Below are 15,215 nucleotides of genomic sequence, written 5' to 3' on the forward strand. Positions count from 1 at the left end.
ACCAAGAATGACGATAAAGTAGCCTTGTCAGTAGAGGACAGAGAATTTGTCAAGATAATGGACAGTGATTTATTTAACCCCTTAATGACGCAGGACGTAAATGCACATCCTGGTGAGCTGGTACTTAACGCACCAGGACGTACATTTACGTCCTATGCATAACCGCGAGCATTGGAGCGATGCTCGTGTCATGCACGGCAGGTCCCGACTGCTGATAGCAGCCAGGGACCCACCCGTAATGGCGGACACCCGTGATCGTGCGGATGTCCGCCATTAACCCCTCATATGCCGTGATCAATACAGATCACGGCATCTGCAGCATCGCGGTACTTTAAATGGATGATCGGATTGCCCACACTGCTGCTGTGGCAATCCGATAATCCAGCATGGCGGCCGGAGGTCCCTTCACATTGCTCCATCCATCTCGCGGGGTCTTCTGCTCTGGTCTGCGATCGAGCAGACCAGAGCAGAAGATGACTGATAATGCTGATCAGTGCTGTGTCCTATACATAGCATCTCCCCCAAAAAGTGTAAAAAAAATATTTTATATACATATTTGGTATCGCCGTGTGCGTAAATATCCCAACTATTAAAATAAAATGTTAATGATACCGTAGGGTGAACGGCGTGAACGGAAAAAAAATATTCCAAAATAGCTGCTTTTTTTATAACATTTTATTCCAAAAAATATTAAACTTTAGTTTTATATAAGCAAATATGGCATCAATAAAAAGCACCTTCCCTTCTGAGCCCTCTACTGCGCCCGCTGAACAATTAACATAGACATATGAGGTATGTCCTTACTCGAGAGAAATTGGGTTTCAAACACAAGTAAAAATTTTCTCCTTTTTACCCCTTGCAAAAATTCAAAAATTGGGTCTACAAGAACATGCGAGTGTAAAAAATGAAGATTTTGCATTTTCTCCTTCATTTTGCTGCTATTCCTGTGAAACACCTAAAGGTTTAATATGCTATCATTTTGAATGTCATTTTGAATACTTTGGGGGGTGCAGTTTTTATAATGGGTTCTTTTATGGGGTATTTCTAATATAAAGACCCTTCAAATCCACTTCAAAACTGAACTGGTCCTTGAAAAAATAGTGAGTTTGAAAATTTTGTGAAAAATTTCAAAATTGCTGCTGAACTTTGAAGCCCTCTGGTGTCTTCCAAAAGTAAAAACTCATAAATTTTATGATGCAAACATAAAGTAGACATATTGTATATGTGAACCCAAATTTTTTTATTTTGAATATGCATTTTCCTTACAAGCAGAGAGCTTCAAAGTTAGAAAAATGCAAAATTTTCATTTTTTCATCAAATTTGGGGATTTTTCACCAAGAAAGGATGCAAGTTACCATAAAAGTAGAATATGTCAGGAAAAAACAATCTCGGAATCAGAATGATAACTAAAAGCATTCCAGAGTTAATGTTTAAAGTGACAGTGGTCAGATTTGCAAAAAACACTCTGGTCCTTAAGGTGTAAAATAGTCTGGTCCTTAAGGGGTTAAGGGGTTAAAGATCTCTCCACAGGTGTTGAATGGGATTTAGATCTGGACTCATTGCTGGCCACTTCAGAACTCTCCGGCGCTTTGTTGCCATCCATTTCTGGGTGCTTTTTGTCAGAAGAGGACAATTTTAAACATACAAATTTTTGTGCAAAAAAATATATAATTTTTTTTTGCAGGAGTTAAACAAGATCAAACCTATACAATTCGGGAATCATTTTAATTGTATGGACCTACAAAATAAAGATAAGGTGTCATTTTTGCAGAAAAGTGCACTGCGTAGAAATAGAAGCCAACAAAAGGTACAAAATGGTGTTTTTTGTTTTCAATTTTGTCCCACAATTTTTTTTGATTTTGTGGTAACATAGTAACATAGTTCATAAGGTTGAAAAAAGGCCAGAGTCCATCAAGTTCAATCTAGAAACCTAATGAGTCCCTACTGAGTTGATCCAGAGGAAGGCAAAAAACCCTTATACTAGAAGTAAAAATTCCTTCCCGACTCCAAATATGGCAGTCAGAATAAATCCCTGGATCAACGTTCTGTCCCTATAAATCTAGTATCCATAACCTGTAATGTTTTTACTCTCCAAAAATGCATCCAGACCCCTTTTGAACTCTTTTACAGAGTTCACCATGACCACCTCCTCCGGGAGAGAGTTCCATAGTCTCACTGCTCTTACAGTAAAGAACCCCCGTCTGTTCTGGAGTAGAAACCTTCTTTCCTCAAGATGTAGAGTATGCCCCCTTGTAATAGATACAGTCCTGGGGATCAATAGATCATGGGAGAGATCTCTGTATGGCCCCCTGATAAATTCATACATAAGTTATTAGGTCGCCCCTAAGCCTTCTTTTTTCTAAACTATATAACCCTAATTCTGATCTTTCTGGGTACTGTAGTCCTCCCATTCCCCATATTACTCTGGTTGCCAGTCTTTTAACCCCCTCCAGCTCCACTATATCTTTCTTGTACACTGGTGCCCAGTACTGTACACAGTATTCTATGTGTGGTCTGACTAGTGATTTGTATGATTTCCTTGTCGTGGACATCTATGCCCCTATTGATGCACCCCATGATTTTATTTGCCTTGGCAGCAGCTGGTCACTACAGCTAAATTTACTGTTAACCTAGACTCCTAAGTCCTTTTGCATGTCAGTCGTCCCAAGTGTTCTCCCATTTAATACATAATCCCAGACTGGATTTTACTCCCCATGTGCATTACCTTACATTTATCAGTGTTGAACCTCATTTGCCACTTCCCAGCCCAAACCTCCAACCTATTCAGATCCATTTGTAACAGTGCACAGTCCTCTATTGTGTTGACCACTTTACAGAATTTAGTATCATCTGCAAAGATTGCTACTTTACTATTCAACCCCTCTACAAGGTCATTATTGAATATATTAAATAAGACAGGACCCACGACTGACCCCTGTGGTACCCCACTAGTAACAGTCACCCAATCAGAATAAGTACTATTAATAACCACCCTCTACACATACCACCCACTCCATCTGGCATCCTATCACTGAGCCAGTTACTTACCCACTTGCACACATTCTCCCCCAGCCCAATCCTTCTCATTTTATGCACCAAGCATTTATGTGGCACCGTATCAAATGTTTTGAAAAAATCAAGATATATTACATCCAGCGATTCCCCCTGGTCCAGTCTGAAGCTCACCTCCTCATAAAAGCTGATCAGGTTAGTCTGACAGGACCGATCCCTCATAAAACCATGCTGATATGGAGTCATACATTTATTTTTAGCAAGATACTCCAAAATAGCATCTCTTAGAAAATCCTCAAACAATTTACATACAACGGAGGTTAAAGTAACAGGTCTATAATTCCCGGGGTCACCTTATGACCCCTTTTTTAAAATTTGGCACCACATTTGCCATGCGCCAGTTCTGGGGAACAGTCCCTGTTACTATAGAGCCCTTGAATATTAAAAATAGGGGTCTGTCTATTGCATTACTTAATTCATTTAGAACACGGGGATGAATGCCATCTGGACCTGGTGATTTGTCTATTTTGGTGAAATGATTGATGTAATTGCAAAGTAAAATTGGTAGCGCAAAGACATGCCCTCTAGGTCTGTAGGTGGAAAACTGAAAGCGTGATGATTTTTAGAAGGTGAAGAGGAAAAACTGAAAGGCCGGAGTCCTTAAAGGGGTACTCCGGCCCTCCAAAGGATAGGGGAAAAGATGTCTGATCGCGGCCGTCACGCCCCCTCCCATAGACTTGCATTGAGGGGGAGGGGTGTAACGTCACATGGGGCGGAGTCGTGACATCACAATACTCTGGCCCCGTGGTTGTCATGCTTCACACTCTGAGCCTCCAGCTCTGCGGAGAGTTCACAAAGGTGGGTGCGGAATGACAGATCGCGGGGGTTCCCAGCGGCAGGACCCCGGCGATCAGACATCTTATTTCCTATCCTTTGGATAGGGGATAAGATGTATTAGGGCCAGAGTACCCCTTTAAGGGGTTTAGGTAAAAATGGGCTTAATTCAAAGCTTATTTATCCTGTATCCTCTGACGTGCAGAATAGGTTTGAGGTTTTAACCTCATGTATGCCCTAGTCCTGCTCCAGTTGTATAAAGCACACTTGGAGTTAACCCATGATTAAAGTTGCTTGTGGCATCTAAACAGGAAAAAACTATCTTCAGTAACTCAGAGGAGCTGAACGGGACACCCGTGGCAAGTCAACTGAGAGGACAGTGGGAGTGCTCTTACTTGCCTCCTCGCCATCCGGCCGCACCTATGCTCCAGTCAACCATGGCAGACTGTAGCAATGGAGCACTGATAACACTGATCAATGCTGCTCTATGAGACAGCATTGAACAGTATATGCAATCAGAAGATTACATTTAATAGTACCCTATGAGGACAGAAAAAAAGTTAAAAAAAAAGTTAAGTGTGAATCAACCCCTTCCCTAATTAAAGTTTGGATTGGCCCCTTTTCCCATTTAAACTAAAAAAAATGATGTAAAAAAAATCCTTAACACATGGTATTGCCGCATGCGTAAATGTTCTATTAAAATATAATGTTCATTAAACTGTACGTGAATGACGTACAAAAATATCAGTCCAAAATTGCATAATTTTTGGTCACTTCAGATACCAGAAATTTTTTTTATAAAAGCAATCAAAAGTCCTATCAAAACATACAGTATACAGATCATGATGCAAAAATTTCAAAATATAGTATTTTGTGAATACGTAATAGAAAATCTAAACATACTGTTATGATCGGGGGTGGACAGGGAGAGTGAGCCCTAAGCTGTCCCTAGAACACTCTCCCTGCCTACTTGCCCATCGGCCCTAAATGGCGGATCGACAACTTGGAGCCGGTCCCTCCCTGCGCTAAAGTGCAATGGGCTTAAAGGTATACAAATAATACTGTACATAGTCGGGGACAGGTCAGAAATATAATGGGAAAACAAACAACCAGATAAACCAGACAGAATATAAATATACAAACAGGGCAGGATATGGCATACTAACATACTGTTCAGAAACTTCAACCAAAATAAACGGCAGATATGAATAAATAACAAGATAAGATATGGAATAAGTATACAGCAGAAACCAGGAGATGTAGGGGATGAACAGATGAACTCAATGTAAAACTCTAAGCAGGTCAGGAAACATGGAACACTGTTCACACTGGACACTAAATAAAGAACAAACTAGACTCCCCACTCCAAACATGGAGGAACATCAATACCAAAGCCAAATAGGCTACTAGCCAGCGGGCACACTCCACCGATCAAGATACTGGCCTAGAAGGAAACAGAAATAAAATACTCAGAACACTAGACTGATAACGGCTCATGATAACAAATGGGAATATTGCAAAACCATAACATGGAGGAATACGGGTCAGGACTCTAAACAGGAATACTAAATACAAAGCACGGGTACAAGCAAGACTCACAGTGTGAATAGAGAATAAGATATGACAAGGTACTAAAAGCTGACAAATGTACATAAAACCAAGCAGACTAAGACTTAAAACTCAGACAAACAGACATAGCAAAGGTAAAACCAGCACAGAGTTCAGCAGAGCTCAGGCTTACATAGCCCCGCCCCAGTTCCCATTGGCTAATAGCATTAACTATTTCCTAGCCAGGGAGAATAGCACAGAAAATGTTTATACAAAAATACAAAATGGACATTACACATACCACCCACTCCATCTGGCATAAATCTTGTGTCACATGGTGCATGAACACCGCTAATGTCCACCGCCTCAGCCCCCAAAAGTGCTGTGTCACATCATCGTAGCTCCATCATGGAGAAACATGACCCAATGGAATAGCTATAGAGATTGCAATTGTGACCAGGCCCAATAGCCAGAAGGGCCCCCCGGACACTATTTTATGTGCTGCTGCAGTAGGTTGGGCCCAGGGCTGAGGGGGCCAATCGATGGCAGCACATTTATTTGTATTTTTTAACTACTTTCATGTTGGTGCTTTAAAAAATAAATATCAGTGCAGGGGTGGAGAGTTCTGGGGCTTCTGACATGTCCCTACTTCCAACTCCAATACATTCCCAGCAGTGCACAGAAGCAGCCAAACCTGTTATCAGCTGCTGCTGCCTCTGGTCTACATCCTTGGCACCTAGTGAGCAATGGGCTGCAGCCATAAATCACCTGGAGGTGAGGAGACCAAGGATGGAGAGGTATGATAGATGTGTGTGTGTGTGTGGTGATAGATGAGTGTATGTATAAAAATAAATGTGTGTGTAAGTATGATGGATGTGTGTATGTCTGATGTTTGTATATTAGATGCATGTATGTATTATAGATGTGTGTATATGATAGATCTGTTTATTATAGATTTGTGTATGTTAGGCTACTGTCACACTACCTTTGTCACACGGTAGTCTGAAGGCCGTCGGGGCAGCCGGGGAGAATAGCAGGAGAAAAAATATTGCTTGTGCCTTCTTTTTCTCCCACTACTCCCGCTATAAAACAGCAGTGCCCGACGGACCCCATTGACTATAATGGGGTTCATCTGGACCTGCTGTTGCCCATTGCACCCCATCAAAATGACAGCCGTCAAGCTAAAAAAAAAAACTCCATTCTTGGAGGGGCGCAACAGCAGTGTGAAAGTAGCCATAGATGTGTGTATGTATGATAGATCATACATCTTTCATACATACTCACATCTATTTAACATACACACATCTATAATACATGGTTGCAGTGCAGGGGACTGTCCTTGGTGCGGGATGACGTAGGCTCCGTGTATGCTCCCGACTCCCCTACCACCCTCTCCTCCTTTTCCTTACTTTCTTTGGAGTCCCGGCCAGGACAAAAACGATACCACCATGCCTAGGAGAGACACGGCATGCGGAGGAGGAATCTGCTGTTATGCCGAGCACTCTGGGTCCCTGCTCCTCCCCGGAGCGCTCGCGGCGTTCTCCTCTCTGCAGCTCCCCGGTCAGACCCGCTGACTGGGAGCGCTGCACTGACACTGACGACAGGGATGCGATTCGCATAGCGGGACGCGCCCGCTCGCGAATCGCATCCCAAGCCACTTACCTGTCCTGGTCCCCGGCTGTCACGTTCTGGCTCGCGCGGCTCCGCTCTTTAGGGCGCACGCGCCCGCCAGCTCTCTAACATTTAAAGGGCCAGTGCACCAATGATTGGTGCCTGGCCCAATCAGTCTAATTAGCTTCCACCTGCTTACTGCTCATATAACCTCATTTCCCCTTCCCAGCATTGCCGGATCTTGTTGCCTTGTGCCAGAGAAAGCGTTTTGTGTATGTCCCAAGCCTGTGTTCCAGACCTTCTGCTGTTGCCCCTGACTACGACCCTTGCTGCCTGCCCTGACCTTCTGCTACGTCCGACCTTGCTCTTGCCTTGTCCTTTTGTACCGCGCCTGTCTCAGCAGTCAGAGAGGTTGAGCCGTTACCGGTGGATACGACCTGGCTGCTACCGCCGCAGCAAGACCATCCCGCTTTGCGGCGGGCTCTGGTGAATACCAGTAGCAACTTAGAACCGGTCCACCGGTACGGTCCACGCCAATCCCTCTCTGACACAGAGGATCCACTTCCAGCCTGCCGAATCATAACATCTGCAGTGGCATGGAGCTTGTGGCCACGCGGTGGATGCCGGCCGGGCTGAAGTAGAGGTCTCGAGCTCGCTCTGGACAGTGCTGTTGCGAGTATAGTTAGGTGGGTGCTGTTGTCGGCGGTGCCGAGGCCATGTGTGTAGTATATGGGGACTGCGAGCGCAGCAAATTCTTTTTCCATCCTCCCCGCATGGCGGCAGAGGCAGTTCTGTGACCTGCTCCTGTCAGCATAAGGCTGGGCTGAAGGCAGGCAGACTCTCGACAGGAGCTGCCTGCTCATGAACACAAAAAACTCTTTAAGCCTATAGCCAGTGTCTCCTGAAGATCACATCTATCCTGAAATACTACAATATTCTCTGTGTGTATCGTGTTATTGAAGGAGGTTTTTCAGCTTTAATATTAACTATGGTGACAAGGTGCCAAGTGATATAGCTGTATTAATTGTGCATAAGGGAAGGTGCCTAAAATCAATTTGAGGAGGTCAATTCATGGAAAACTAGATAAATACCTTTGTGTCACCAGTTGTGACAACAAGAACCAGAGGCCCGAAGGATAAGTCACCAATTGCAACAGGGGAGACTGTGCCGGGCTCACGATACGCTGTGCTGGAGGTAGAGGAGGCAGAGAGCCAGGTTGAGGAACCAGCTACATTACCATCTAGGACTTTGGAAGAAATATTGTTGGAAATTCAAACAAATAACAAAGCTCTTAGTGAACTATCCTTTCAAGTTAGTGTGGTATCAACAGATACATCACTTATTAGAGCAGATTTTGTTAAAATAAAGGACAGAGTAAAAGGCATTGAGGCAATAATTTTACAACTAGATAGCTCACAGTATCTATTACTGTAACAGATAAGGTCTCTAAGGAAAATTAGGGCATCAGACGGAAACTTCAAGATGGGAAAGACCGAACTAGGAGATGTAACATCAGATTTATGGACTTTCAGGAGGATCTGGACTTGAGTAGTTTACTGGAAACCTGGATAAAACAATATATTGGTTCAGATAAGATATCTAACTTGTTCAGGGTGGAAAGAGCACATCACATTCCTTTTAGAAGGCTGGCTCCAGGAGCTCCAGCTAGAACTATCCTAGTGAAAATGCTTTGCTCGAAAGATAGAGACACTATATTACGGGTGGCCAGAGAGAAAAAGGACAGTCTGTTTTATAATAATGTTTAAATTGCACTTTTTCCAGACTATTATAGAGAAATGCAGTTGCAAAGACGGGTGTTTAGGGAAGTAAAAAAAAAAAGGTTGACTGCAGCAGGAGTAAAATACGCATTAGTTTTTCTGGCTAAGCTTAAAGTTGTATTTCAGGATTCTGTAATGTTCTTTTAATCACCAGAAGATGTTTCAGTCTGGTTGGAGAGTAAGGGATATTGATCCTAAGTTAATGATGTTTACATAAAATTCTGTAAGGCGCTGCAGATGTGGGTATAGGGGAGGGGAGTTAAGGGGATCTAGGTTAGAGTCTCACAAGGTGTGAGGGGCAGTTGGGATTGGGGGGGGGGGGGGGGATGAGGGAGAGGCTTAAAAGAGGGAATTCTTTTTTTTTCCCTCTTATTCTACTGCTTGTAAATGGTAACCCAAATTTTTACCTGAAATGTCCGAGGACTAAAGGATAAAACTAAGTGATGTGCCATCTTTGATTGTATAAATAAACATTTGCCAGCGATAATTTGCCTGACTGAGACTCATCTAACGGCAGAGACGATAATGGTAATTCAAAGAAAATGGAGGGGAAGTGAATATCACTCTTATGGCTCTAATTTCTCTGCAGGGGTTTCTTTCCTCATACACTCCAGGATAAATTTTGAGTTGATATCTAAAAAATTGGATGATAGGAGCAGGTACGTGTTCTTGCAGGGCCCCTTGGAAGGGGCTCATGTAGTTTTGGCATTTATCTATATTCCTCCCCCCTTCTCAAATCAGGTTTTGATTTTTGTGGCTGAATTTTTACGGGATAAGGACCGATATGAACGGTACAATGTGGGAGACTTTAACAGTACTATGGATGGGCAGCTAGATAGAATATCAAGTAGCACCTTTGTGGTGAACTGGACTTCACAGCTGAAGAAAATAACAGATGAGTTAGGGTGGGTAGTTGTATGGAGGGAGATGCATGGGGGGAAAAATGGTATTCTCTTGTTTTGGTAAAACTTACCAATCTGCATCTCGTTTTGACTAAGCATTGTGTAATGTGTCTGCATTGGCCCATAATAAAAAAATTAAGTATGAGTCAAAAACAATTTCTGATCATTCCCCTGTTTTATTGGTAGTCAGCCATAGGGAAGGTTTAGATAAAAAAAGATATGAGGATTAGGAGGATAAAACTCCACTGGTTCAATTTAATTGAGGACCTAGGAAAAATTTCAATGGAAATTAAGGAGTTTTGGCTAATTAACAAAGGGACGGACAATATTGGAGTGGTATGGGATGTTTTAAAGGCCTTCTTAAGAGAGTTATTATATCAATCAGCAAAAGGAAGAGGAAATTAAAAAAAAAGAGGACCTACTCGAGAAGCAGTTAGAGGAACTGGCAGTAAAATTATCTTCTTGCCCGGGGCTGGATAATTTACAGGAGTCAGAGGCAAAAAAGCAATAGAGTATAAACAGTCCATGGAAGAAAAAGCGCAGAACATGATTTTTTTTTTTTAAGCAATCAACAGAAATTCAATGAAGGAGGGTAACCCGAATTATTAGTAATTGACAGGAAGTTAGCTACATAAAATTTATTAAAGACCAGAATCAAAAATTAACTGACAATGAGGAAGAGAGAGAGGTTATTTTTTTGGATTTTTATCAGGATATCCATCAGAATTTAAGGGTGAAGACAGGGAACTAGTGTTAGGGACTGACCAGGGGACAGGGAGCCCTAAACTGACCCTAAAACATCTCTCCCTGCCTACTTGCCCATCCACCCTAAATGGTGGATCGACAACTGGGCGCCGGTCACTTCTTGAACTAAAGTGCAGGGGCCTAATAAAAATACATACTAATAAACAGTCGGTTACAAACCAGAAACATAACAGGAACATACAACTCTATAATATATTAAGTTCAGAGGACACAGATCAGTGAGCAGCACAGAGGACACTAAGGATCAGCGGTCATGAACAGAGGACACTATAGATCCGTGGTCGTGAACAGAGGACACTATAGATCAGTAGTCATGTACAGAAATCCAAAGATCTAAAATCAAGAACTAATAAACATACAGGGACATTTATCATCGTTGCTTTGGTAAGCGAGTTCTGTAGGCATTTTTTTTCTTGCTTTTGGTTTTGCTTATGTGTGACACATTTATTATACTATCATGGTGTGTTGATAAATTTGGATTACATAAGCAAAAACCAATAAATCACTTTTGAATACCATTTTTTTAGCACACATAAGCAAAAAACAATAAGTGACTTCAGAACACAAATTTGCAGCTTTGAAAAAAATGTTTGATATATACAGTACAGACCAAAAGTTTGGACACACCTTCTCATTCAGAGTTTTCTTTATTTTCATGACTATGAAAATTGTAGATTCACACTGAAGGCATCAAAACTATGAATTAACACATGTGGAATTATATATATATATAACAAAAAAGTGTGAACATATGTCTTATTCTAGGTTCTAGCCACCTTTTGCTTTGATTACTGCTTTGCACACTCTTGGCATTCTCTTGATGAGCTTCAAGAGGTAGTCACCTGAAATGGTCTTCCAACAGTCTTGAAGGAGTTCCCATAGATGCTTATGGTTGGCCCTTTTTGCATTCACTCTGTGGTCAAGCTCACCCCAAACCATCTCGATCGGGTTCAGGTCCTGTGACTGTGGAGGCCAGGTCATCTGGCGCAGCACCTCATCACTTTCCTTCTTGGTCAAATAGCCCTTACACAGCCTGGAGGTGTGTTTGGGGTCATTGTCCTGTTGAAAAATAAATGATGGTCCAACTAAATGCAAACCGGATGGAATAGCATGCCGCTGCAAGATGCTTTGGTAGCCATGCTGGTTCAGTATGCCTTCAATTTTGAATAAATCCCCAACAGTGTCACCAGCAAAGCACCCCCACACCATCACACCTCCTCCTCCACACCAGCACACCTGTGAAGTGAAAACCATTTCAGGTGTGCAAAGCAGTAATCAAAGCAAAAGGTGGCTACTTTGAAGAACCTAGAATATGAAATCTTTTCAGTTGTTTCACACTTCTCATTTCAGATCCGTATATCTTGTGGATTACTTTAGATTCAGGGGAGTAGAGTGATCAGCATTTTTTTGGTTTAATGTTAAAAAAAAGGTTAATGAGGACTTTTGGGGGAGTGTTTTTTTGGAATCATTTATTTTTTTAAACGTGTTGTTTTTTTATTTACTTGACAGGCTTAGTAGTGGAAGCTGTCTTATAGACAGAGTCCATTACTAAGCTGAGGCTTGGCATTATCCCCCAAAACAGCTAGCGCTAACCCCCAATTATTACACCGGTACCCACCGCCACAGGGGTGTCGGGAGGAGCTGGTACCAACAGGCCCGGAGAGTCAAATATGGTGCTCCTGGGCCTAGGCGGCAACAGGCTGGCGTTATTTAGGCTGGGGAGGGCCAGTAACAATGGCCCTCGCCCACCCTGGTAACGTCAGGCTGTTGCTGCTTGGTTGGTATTTGGCTAAAAATAAAAATAGGGGGAATCTTATATATATTTTTTTTGCATAAATAATTAATTATTTTAAAAAAAATGCATAGGGTTCTCCCTATTTTTATTTTCAGCCAAATACCAACCAAGAAGCAACAGCCTGACGTTACCAGGGTGGGCAAGCACCATTATCACTGGCCCTCCCCGGCCTAAATAATGCCAGCCTGTTACCACCTAGGCCCAGGAGCACCATATTTGACGCTCCTGGCCTGTTGGTACCAGCTCTTCTCGGCACCCCTGTTGTGGTGGGTACCGGGGTAATAATTGGGGGTTATCACTAGCTGTTTTTGGGGCTAACGCTAAGCCCAGGCTTAGTAATGGATTACATCTATTAGACAGCTTCCACTCCTAAGCCTGTCAAGTAAATAAAAAAAACACACAACACGTTTCAAAAAAAGCTAGAGGCTCACTGGTTGGGAAACACTGATCTATTCTATGTGTGTGTATGAAGCATGCATGTACAGTATGTAATGTGTGCTGTGTGTGTATATAATGCATGTACAGTATGTAATGTGTGCAGTATGTGTGCTGTGTGTATATAATGCATGTACAGTATGTATTGTGTGCTTTGTGTGTATATAATGCATATACAGTATGTAATGTGTACAGTATGTGTGTTTTGTGTATATAATGCATGTACAGTATGTAATGTATGCAGTATGTGTGCTGTATGTATATAATGCATGCACAGTATGTAATGTGTGCTGTGTGTAAATAATGCATCTACAGTATGTAATGTGTGCAGTATGTGTGCTGTGTGTAAATAATGCATGTACAGTATGTAATGTGTGCTGTGTGTATATAATGCATGTACAGTATGTAATGTGTGCAGTATGTGTGCCGTGTATATAATGCATGTACAGTATGTAATGTGTGCAGTATGTGTGCTGTGTGTATAATGCATGTACAGTATGTAATGTGTGCAGTATGTGTATATAATTCATGCACAGTATATGTGTGCAGTATTTGTATATAATGCATATACAGTATGTAATGTGTGCTGTGTGTATATAATGCATGTACAGTATGTAATGTGTGCAGTATGTGTGCTGTGTGTATATAATGCATGCACAGTATGTAATATGTGCAGTATGTGTGCTGTGTGTGTATATAATGCATGTAATGTGTGCAGTATGTGTTATGTATATGAAGCATGCATGTACAGTATGTAGTGTGTACAGTATGTATGTTGTGTGTACATGATGCATGTACAGTATGTAATGTGTGCAGTATGTGTATATAATGCATGTACAGTATGTAATGTGTGCAGGATGTGTGTTGTGTGTGTATATAATGCATGTACAGTATGTAATGTGTGCAGTATGTGTGTTGTGTGTATATAATGCATGCATGTACAGTATGTAATTTGTACAATATGTGTGTGTATGATGCATGTACTGTATGTGTGTGTACAGTATGTGCGTTGTGGTGATGTACAGTGTGTAATGTGTGCAGTATGTGTGCTGTGTATATATAATGCATGTACAGTATGTAATGTGTGCAGTATGTGTGCTGTGTGTATATAATGCATGTACAGTATGTAATGTGTGCAGTATGTGTGCTGTGTGGATAATGCATGTACAGTATGTAATGTGTGCAGTATGTGTATATAATTCATGCACAGTATATGTGTGCAGTATTTGTATATAATGCTTATACAGTATGTAATGTGTGCTGTGTGTATATAATGCATGTACAGTATGTAATGTGTGCAGTATGTGTGCTGTGTGCATATAATGCATGCACAGTATGTAATATGTGCAGTATGTGTGCTGTGTGTGTATATAATGCATGTACAGTATGTAATGTGTGCAGTATGTGTTGTGTATATGAAGCATGCATGTACAGTATGTAGTGTGTACAGTATGTATGTTGTGTGTACATGATGCATGTACAGTATGTAATGTGTGCAGTATGTGTATATAATGCATGTACAGTATGTAATGTGTGCAGGATGTGTGTTGTGTGTGTATATAATGCATGTACAGTATGTAATGTGTGCAGAATGTGTGTTGTGTGTATATAATGCATGCATGTACAGTATGTAATTTGTACAATATGTGTGTGTATGATGTATGTACAGTATGTGTGTGTACAGTATGTGCGTTGTGGTGATGTACAGTGTGTACTGTGTACAGTATGTGTGTTGTGTGTATATGATGCATGTACAGTATGTATTGTGTACAGTATGTGTGTTGTGTGTATATGATGCATGCATGTACAGTATGTAATGTGTACAGTATGTATGTTGTGTGTATGAACATGTATGTATGACGTCACATAACAAGGATAATACACAGTGATGTAATAGTACAGGGACAGGACTCAGGAAACAGTATGTGGGGAACAGAGTCTAAATAAAAAGGACAAAGGAGTCTGGAGAAAGGGGCAGTGGAGTGATGAGGATCTCTGGAAGAGGACTGAGTGGTTGGAGAAGGAGGGAAGAGAGGGGTCTGGAGGAGGATGGGTGATGACGTAGGGGTCTATGGGTGACTGAGGGATCTTTAGGAGGACTGAGGAGTCTGGGGGTGACTGAGGGGTCAGTGGAGGATGGGAAAGAGGGGTATTGAGGAGGACTGGGGGTGGCTGAGTGGTCTGGGGGGGAGGTGACTGAGGGATCTGTAGGAGAATTGGGGGGGGGGTCTGGGCTAGACTGAGGGGTTGGGGGAGGAGGGGACATAGGGGTCTGGAAGAGGACTAAGGCATTTGAGGTGACTGAAGGGTCTGGGGGTGACTGATGGGTCAGGGAGGAGAAAACAAGGGTCTGGAGGAGGGGACACAGGTGTGGGGGAGAAAGGGGTCTGGAGGACAGTAGAGGGTGGGATCCAGCCAAACTGAGAAGAAACAGTGTGTGGCAGTATTTTCAGGGGCTTAGTGTCCCCCTTCAGGGGAGGGGTTATATTCAGGGGGCACAGTGTTTAATAGGCTCATCTATATATCTATCTATAT

Source organism: Hyla sarda, chromosome 11 (assembly GCF_029499605.1).
Source record: "Hyla sarda isolate aHylSar1 chromosome 11, aHylSar1.hap1, whole genome shotgun sequence".
NCBI classification, from domain to species: Eukaryota; Metazoa; Chordata; class Amphibia; order Anura; family Hylidae; genus Hyla; species Hyla sarda.